The sequence below is a fragment of the Trichosurus vulpecula genome, chromosome X, assembly GCF_011100635.1.
Source record: "Trichosurus vulpecula isolate mTriVul1 chromosome X, mTriVul1.pri, whole genome shotgun sequence".
Taxonomy (NCBI): Eukaryota; Metazoa; Chordata; class Mammalia; order Diprotodontia; family Phalangeridae; genus Trichosurus; species Trichosurus vulpecula.
Window position 1 is genome coordinate 21,674,756 of NC_050582.1, and position 9,722 is coordinate 21,684,477.

Here is a 9,722-nt window from a genome sequence, read left to right on the forward strand (position 1 = left end):
AACGACCTGGCTTGAAGTGCCATCTCTCACACTTCCTAGCTGATCATATGACATGTCACTTCATATCTCAGAGCCTCAGTTTCTCACCTACTCAATGGGGACAAGAATACTTAGGCAGCTTGGCCTAATGGAGAGCTGGCCTCACCAGTCAAGGACTTCATGTGGTACATACTGGCTATCTGATGCTGAGGAAGGCATTTCACTTCTGACTGCCCCAGACCACTCTCTGAGACTAAGGTGTAGAATAGTTGTTGATAAGCATTGGTCAAAGGACTTTTCCTCAGAGTGCTTTATTATTATTTTTGAATAATATTTTATTTTTCCCAATTATATGTAAAACAATTTTGAATATTCATTTTTTAAAATTTTAAGTTCCAAATTATTTACCTCCCCTTTTCTTGTAACAGTAAGCAAAATGATATAGCTTATATATGTGCATTCATGAAAAACACTTTTCTATATTAGTCCTGTTGTGAGAGAAGACACAGAAAAAAACGCAAAAAATTAAGAAAGTGAGAAATAATATGCTTTGATCTCCATTCAGACTATCAGTTATTTCTCTAGAGTTGGATAGCATTTTTTCATGAGTCCTTTTGAATTGTCTGGGATCATTGTATTGCTGAGAATAGCTAAGTCATTCACAGCTTATTATCGTACAATATTGCTGTTACTGTGTACAATGTTCTCTTGGTTCTGCTTTCTTCACTTTGCAGTAGTTTATATAAGTGTTTTCAAGTTTTTCTGAAAGCATCCAGCTCCTCATTTCTTATAGCACAATAATATTCCCTCACAATTATATGCCACAACTTGTTCAGCCATTCCCCAGCTGATGGGTATCCTCTCAATTTTCAGTGTTTTGTCACCACAAAAAGAACTGCTATAAATATTTCTGTACATGTCGGTCCTTTTCCTTTTTTAAAAATCTTGGGATATAGACCTAGTAGTGCTATTGCTGGGTCAAAAGGGCGCAGTTTGATAGCCCTTTGGGCATAGTTCCAAATTGTTCTCCAGAATGGTTGAATCAGTTCACAACTCCACCATCAGTTCATTAGTGTATCTATTTTCCCACATCCCCTCCAGCATTTGTCATTTCTGCTAAGTTCTCCTGGTTCTGCTCACTTTACTTTGCATCAATTTGTATAAGTCTTTCAAGGCTTTTCTGAAATCAGTACATGGACAACACCTCAATTTCCAATTCCAAGAGTGCTTTATGCCAGTGAAATCACAGGTCCAGAACAAAATGCCTCCAAATTTGGGCTACCTACCCTATATCCTAATTTGGAGGAGGGTCCAAGAAGCATTGGAGAAATGTGAGCCAAAGACAGCCACTATTCAAAAATAAAGTTGTGGATGGTTGTTTCTCAGGGCATTCTACAGAAGCCTAGTCAATCCATAATACAGCATCAGTGCTTCAAATCTGTCACACTTGAATCATTCAGTCATCTCACTAATAAGCCTCTACTCTTCAACTTACCCGGACCTTCTACCAAGACCTGCCATAAATGTTCCATAGGATGTCCATCAAATATGATGGAGGCCATCTTTGAGATTCATTAACATTCTGTGGGTACCCATCCAGTTCTCTGTAATTTCTAGGTTTTTTTTAAATAAACTGTATTCCTTAATTTTGATGACCCTGACAGATATCAATAAATATGAACACACCCATATACAAAGAATAGTAAAAGAGGATCATATTTGAAACTATCAACCTTTTTACCTATAGCTTGTCTTAAAATAACATTTTCATTGTGGAAAAATATATGGACTAGTAATACATTTGTACTTTGAAAAAAAAGTAATGAGACTTTTTTAGATCTATAAAACCATATACAACTATAAAGGGACATCTACATAGTCATACATATTCATAGTCACCAATTATTTCATCTTTGGACATTTTTCAGAGGCAATCTTCTGACTAATTCTCCTTGGAAAAGCCAAAGTGGGCGGGTGGAGACATAGATAGATAGACAGATAGATAGATAGATGGATGGATGGATGGATCGAAGAAAGACAAATAGATAAAGGCTTATTATGTGACTAGCATACAATGTGCTAAGAGCTGAGGATAAAAATACAAGCAAGCAAGGCAATCCTTGTCCTCAGGAGGCTTACATTCTTTCTTTAAATTAAATTTTAGTTTTAAAAAATTAAAAAAGCATTGTTTTCATGTTTATTTCTCTTATTTTTGGTAATTTAGAGCATTTTTCATATGGTTGCTGATGCTTTGCATTTTCTGAGCGGTCCATGTTCATATCTGTGGACCATTTATCTGATGGGGAGTGGTGCTTATTCTTATATATTTGATTGAATTCCATTAATCTTGGATATCAGACTTTTATCATAGAAATTTGCTGAAAATACTTTCCAGATATTCTAACTGCATTGATTTTGTTTATACAAAAATATTTCAATCTTATGAAATCAAAACTATTCATTTTTATCTCCGGTGACTCTCTCTATTCCTAGTTTGGGGTCAAGAACTCTTCCCCTATGCACAGCCATGAAAAATATCTCTTTCCCTATTCCTCTAATTTGTTTAGGCTTCATGCTAGAAGCTTTTCTTGGACCTAGGAAAGCCCATGATAGGATATTTTGTTGTTCACTCATTTCGGTCGTGTCCAATTCTTTGTGACCCCATTTGGGGTTTTCTTGGCAAAGATACTGGAGTGGTTTGCTATTTCCTTCTCCATCTCATTTTACAGATGGGGAAAGTGAGGCAAACAAGATTGGGTGACTTGCCCAGTGTCACACAGCTAGATGAGTCTTCCTGACTTCAGGCCCAGCACTCTATCCACTGCACCACTTACCTGCGTATATAGGTGTTCAAGGTGGACTAACACCTCTGGTGTGAAGGCTTGCCAAGCCCTTTTTAGGGCTACTCATCCACCTTTGGTACCCACCTGGCACTCAACTCCACCTGTGTCTCCAAAAGCTGTGGCATGTGTAGTGACCATGCCTAAGTAAGCCATCTTGGCAGACAGGCTAAACCACATGGAGGGTAACTGACAGGCCACAAACCTGTTGATGAGTTAGGGAGGTATCTGCCACAAGCATGTGAAGACTTTCCCAGGTGGAATGGACAGATGAGAACAATTTGCTTTAATGGCCATGAGAAGGTGGCTGAAGCAGGCTCTGTGGAGTGCTTAGTTTGGTTAGACATTGAAGATGCCAAGGTTATCCACTCCATCCCAGGCCATTGCCAGTCATCCTGACTTTTGTCTTGCCACTGGGTTTTGATGACTCTGGAAGAGAGAGTGAGGCTGACAACTTTGTGCAACTTTGCCTCACTGAAATCCAGTTGATGCATGAGTCAAGATATCACCCTGTAATATCATTGGTCCTCTTTGAAAATGAAGGATAAATAACAAAAAAATTGTTTAGGATATGACTTTTTATATCAAGATTATGTTTGGTGTTTATCATGGTATATAATATGATATATTGGTCTAAACCCAATTTCTGCCAGACAATTTTCCCATTTCTCCAGCAACTTTTGTTGAATATTGTGTTGATATCTCAGTTGTTGGAACCTTTCGGTCTGTTGAACACTATTCCTTCTGGTTTTCTTGTACTTAATGTTTCAACAATAAATTTTTCTACTTTATAATCAGTACTTAATAGTTTTGATAATTAACGCTTTGTAGTCTAGTATGAAATTTAGTCCTGCTTGGCCCCTTTCCTCTTTTCATTATTTTCCTTGATATTCTTAACCTTTTGCCCCTTCAAATGAGTTTTGTATTACCTTACCTAGAGCTTTTGGGTTGCCCTTTGGTATTTGGGTATGGCAGTGAAGCTATAAATTAATTTGGGAATATTATCATAATTATATTGACATGGCTCAACAAATTCCCTTCAATATTTTTCTTCCTTTATTTCTGCAAATAGCATTTTATAGTTTTTTAGTGTATCCCTGTGTGTATCTTAGAAAGTGGACTCTTCAACATTTTGTACATTCTGTGGGCATTTTGAAAGGAATTTCATTTTTTTTATTTCTTCCTGATAGGATTTGTTGATAATATGTAGAAAGGCTGATGATTTTTCCATGTGCGTTTTATATTCCATTATTTGGTTGGATATTGTTTCAGTTAATATTTTGGTCAAATTTCTAGGCTTCTCTAAGCAAATCATCATACCATCTGCAAAAGGTGATTGTTATATTTTCTCTGTGCTGATTCCTTCAATTTATTTTCTTTGTCTTATTGCTATTGCATTTTTAGAACTATATAAAATAATAGTGGCGACAGAGCACATTATTTATCTCTGATCTTGTTGGAAAGAAGTCTAGTGTTTTGCCATCAGATAATGCTAGCTCTTGGCTTTAGATAGATTCTATTGAAGATACCAAGCAAAGCAGCTTTTATTCCTATGAGTTGTCATCTTTTTAAAACAAAAATGCTTATTATATTTTGTCATAAGCTTTTTCTGCATATATTAATATAGATGTTTCCTACTGGTTTTGTTATTAATATGGTCTATTATGTTTGTAGTTTTCCTAATTTTGAACTACCTTTACATTCCTGGTATAAATCCAACCTAGTCATAGTATCATAGTATAATATATTTATATGTGTGTGTGTATGTGTGCGTAATCTTTTTATTTTTTTGCATGATGACTTTATTATATATTTAAAAGGAATAATAAGTTGTACATAATAAATTTGCAGTTTCATGTGCAATCATTTATTATTATAATAAAGATGACATTATAATAAAGATTATTATAATAAATTAAAAATAAGTAAAAAATTTAAAAATACATAAAAATCAATAGGTGGATCTGTTACCAATATTTCTGTACATGCCTTCTCTCCAATGGGAAAAAATTCTTTAAAATTTTTTTTTGTAATTTTTAACAGGTTTCTGTGGCTTCTTTGATAATATTTTTTCAATATTTTTGCATTGATATTCATTAGGGATATTGCTTTATATTTTTCTCTCTTTGGTTTAGTTATCAAGATTGTATGTGTTTTGTATGAGGAATGTGGTGGGATCTCTTCTTTTCCTATTTTTATAGTTTATAAAACATGGGGATAACTTTTTCCTTAAGTGTTTGATGGAATTCACTTATAAATCCATCTATTCCTGTTTTTCCCCCTTTGGGAATTCTTTTAGAGCTTGTCCAATTTTTTTTTCTGAGATTGGATTATTTAAATGACCTAATTCTTATTCTGGTAATCTGAACATTTTATATTTTTAAAAAAATGTTCATCCATTTCATTTAAGTTACCAGGTTTTGGGGGCATGTAAGAGAGCAAAATGGTTTCTCATTATTATTCCCCTCTTTCCTCTTCATTTGTTGTGAATGTTCCTTTTTCATTTATGATATTAGTAATTTGATTTTCTTTCCTCTTAAATCAAATCAACTAATGGATTATTTATTTTATTAGTTTTATTAAAACAAAAAAACAGCTCCTACTTTTAGTTATCAATTATTTTTTGTGTGTTTGTTTTTATCTTTGTTAATTACTTCTTTGATTTTTCAGGATTCCTCTTTTGGTATTTTGTAGGATTTTTTTTTGATTTGTTACTTTTCAATTTAAAAAAATTTTGGGTGCCTAATTCATTGATATATTTTTTTTTCCTTTGTTGATAAAAGTGTTCAGAGATAAAACAAATTCCCATAAGAGCTACTTTGGCACCATCAGAACATTTTTGACATAGTTTTATTGTTATTTTTATGAAATTATCTATTATTACTATGATTTATTCTTTTAGCTCCATGTTCTTTTGGATTAATTTATTTAGTTTTCATTTAATTTCAAGTCCTTTCTTCAGATACCTTTCATTGATGATAATTTTTGTATTATGTTTAGTAAAAAAAAAACATTTAATATTTCTGCTTCTCTGTGTTTATGAAGTTTTAATGCCCAAAGTCAGATGTTGTAAATGTGTCATTGACAACTGAGGAAATATGTGTACTCCTTTGTCATCCTATTCAGTATTCACTAGAGATCTATCTTATATGTCAAATTCTTTCCTTTTTCTTATTTATAAGAAATAAATTTGTCTAAGTTTGAAAGGGACACATTGGGATTTCCAATTATTGTAGGTTTGCTGTCATTTTCTCCTATCATTTAAATAACTTTTCTTACAAATGTTCAGATGCTATGGCATTTAGAGAATGTAGTATCAATATTATTTAATTTCTGTAGTGCCTTTAAGCATAATCTAGGTTTTGGGAGCCAAGATGGCAGCTGGAAAGCAGGGACTTGCTTAAGCTACCCCCCAGGTCCCTCCAAACACCTAAAAAATGGCTCTGAAGAAATTCTAGCACTGCAGAGCCCACGAAATAGCAAAGAGAAGCTGGGCTCCAGCCCAGGACAGCCTGGATGGTCGCTGGGAAGGGTCTATCGCAAGGAGATGGGAGTGGAGTGGAGCAGAGCCCAGCGTGGGCCATGCCAGGACCAACCAGACCAGGAGCCAGGTGGAACAGGTGTAGCACCCTGAATCAGTGAGCTGTGGCAGTTACCAGATGCTTCTCAACCCACAAACGCCAAAGACAACAGAGAAGGTTAGTGGGAAAAGCTGCTGAAACAGAGTGAAAGCAGTTTGCAGTAGGCCACCACCCTGGGGGCAGCAGAGGCGGTGCAGCTCTGAAGCTGCAGTTGCTTCTGGCCCCAGGCCCACCCAGTGGGAGGAATTAAGTGGTGGATGAGAGCGGGGTTGCACAGCCTGCTTGGATCTGAGTTGCAGTCCGGGTTGGTGGTTCTTGAGGGAGGAGGGGCACTGCTATGGCAGAGCTTGCTGTGTAGAAGTAGCTCTGAAAACAGCAGCACAGCCCCTCAAGCTTGGGACAAAGTACTCTCTACTCTACAAGCAGTCATACCACGACAAAAAACTCAAGGGTCAAGTAGTTGGCTGGGAACATGAACAGGAAGCGAAAACGGTCTCAGATTCAGACTCAGACTTTGGAATCTTTTTTATGTTGACAAAGAAGAGCAAAACATACAGCCAGAAGAAGTCAACCAAGTCAAAGGGCCTACATCAAAAGCCTCCAAGGAAAATATGAATTGGTCTCAGGCCATGGAAGAGCTCAAAAAGGATTTGGAAAAGCAAGTAAGAGAACTAGAGGAAAAATTGGGAAAAGAAATGATAGTGATGCGAGAAAACCATGAAAAACAAGTCAATGACTGGCTAAAGGAGACCCAAAAAATGCTGAAGAAAATAACACTTTAAAAAATAGACTAACTGAAATGGCAAAAGAGCTCCAAAAAACAATGAGAAGAAGAATGCCTTGAAAGGCAGAATTAGCCAAATGGAAAAGGAGGTCCAAAAAACTACTGAAGAAAATGCTACCTTAAAAATTAGATTGCAGCAAGTGGAAGCTAGTGACTTTATGAGAAATTAAGATATTATAAAACAGAACTAAAGGAACAAAAAAATGGAAGACAATGTGAAATATCTCATTGGAAAAACCACTGACCTGGAAAACAGATCCAGGAGAGATAATTTAAAAATTACTGCACTACCTGAAAGCCATGATCAAAAAAAGAGCCCAGACATCATCTTTCAAGAAATTATCAAGGAAAACTGCCCTGATATTCTAGAGCCAGAGGGTAAAATAGAAATTGAAAGAATTCACCAATCACCTCCTGAAAAAGATCCCAAAAAGAAAACTTCTAGGAATATTGTGCCAAATTCCAGAGCTCCCAGATCAAGGAGAAAATACTGCAAGCAGCCAGAAAGAAATAATTCGAGTATTGTGGAAACATAATCAGGATAATCCAAGATCTAGCAGCTTCTACATTAAGGGATCAAAGGGCTGGGAATATGATATTCTGGAAGTGAATGGATCTAGGATTAAAACCAAGAATCACCTACCCCGCAAAACTGAGTATAATGCTCCAAGGCAAAATATGGATTTGCAATAAAATAGAGGACTTTCAAACTTTCTTGAAGAAAAGACCAGAGCTGAATAGAAAATTTGACTTTGAAATACAAGAATCAAGAGAAGCATGAAAAGGTGAACAGGAAAGAGAAATCATAAGGGGCTTACTAAAGTTGAACTATTTTGTTTACATTCCCACATGGAAAGATGATGTGTGTAATTCATGAGGCCTTTCTCAGTATTAGGGTAGCTGAAGGGAATATATATATATATATATATATATATATATATATATATATATATATATATATATATATATATATATATGTATATAGACAGAGGGAACAGGGTAAGTTGAATATGAAGGGATGATGTCTAAAAAATGAAATTAAGGGATGAGAGAGGAATATATTGGGAGAAAGAGAGAGGGAGAGATGGAATGGGGTAGATTATCTCACATAAAGGTGGCAAGAAAAAGCTGTTGTAATGGAAGGGAAGAGGGGGTAGTTGAAAGGGAATGAGTAAATCTTGCTCTCATTGGATTGGCTTAAGGAGGGAGTGGTATATGCACTCAGTTGGGTATCTTGCCCTATGGGAAAGGGCAGGAGTAAGGGGATGGGAGGGGGGATGATGGAAGGGTGGGCAGTTTGGGGGAGGAAGTAGTCAAAAGTAAGCACTTTTGAGAGGGGACAGGGTCAAAGGAGAAAACTGAATAAAAGGAGGCAGGATAGAATGGAGGGAAATATAGTTAATCTTTCACAACATGTCTATTATGGAAGTGTTTTGCATAATGATACATGTATAACCTATATTGAATTGCTTGCCTTCTCAAGGAGGGTGGATAGGGAGGGAAGAAGGGAGAGAATTTGGAACTCAAAGTTCTTAAAACAAATGTTAAAAAATTGTTTTTTACATGCAACTGGGAAATACAAGCAGAAGAAAGCTAATGCCTCTTCCACACTAAAGACATTCACATATTTGGAGACCTTTGTCCCAAGTTGTCTTTGTTCTGAGTTAAATATCCTCGGTTCATCGAGGCAGTTCTCACTATTTCTTCTTCAAAACATTGTGAGGCCTAAACTTTTTCTCCTCAGATCCTCCTTGGCAGCTGCTTAAACTGTGAAGACATAGATCATATGCCTCAGTTTCCACTTGTTTTCCCTTTAGAATACCACAAAAATCAAATTAAGTGATGAGAGAGGAATATATTGAGAGAGGGAGAAAGGGAGAGATAGAATGGGGTAAATTATCTCACATAAAAGTGTCAAGAAAAAAGCAGTTTGTTGGAAGCAAAGAGGGGGCAGGTGAGAGGGAATGAGTAAATCTTGCTCTCGTCAGATTTGACTTATGGAAGAAATAACGTACACACTCAATGTGGTATCTTACCATACAGGAAAGAAGGAGGAAAGGGATAAAAAAGGGAGGCTGATAGAAGGGAGGGCAAATGGGGAACGAGGCAATTAAAAGCAAACACTTTCGAAAAGGGACAGGGTCAAGGGAGAAAATTGAATAAAGGGGGACTGGATAGGAGGGAGCAAAATATAGTTCGTCTTTCACAACATGAGTATTGTGTTAAGGTTTTACATAATGTTGTGTGACCTATGTTGAAATATTTGCCTTCTTAGGGAGGGTGGGTGGGGAGGGAAGAGGACAGAGAATTTAGAACTCAAAGTTTTAAAAGCAGATGTTCAAAAAAAGTTGTTTTTGCATGCAACTGAGAAATAAGATATACAGGCAAACGGGCATAGAAATCTATCTTGCCCTACAAGAAAGTAAGGGAAAAGGGGATGGGGGAGAGTGGAGTGACAGAAGGGAGGGCTGACTGGGGAACAGGGAAATCAGAATATATGCCATCTTGGAGTGGGGGGAGGGTAGAAATGTGAGAAAA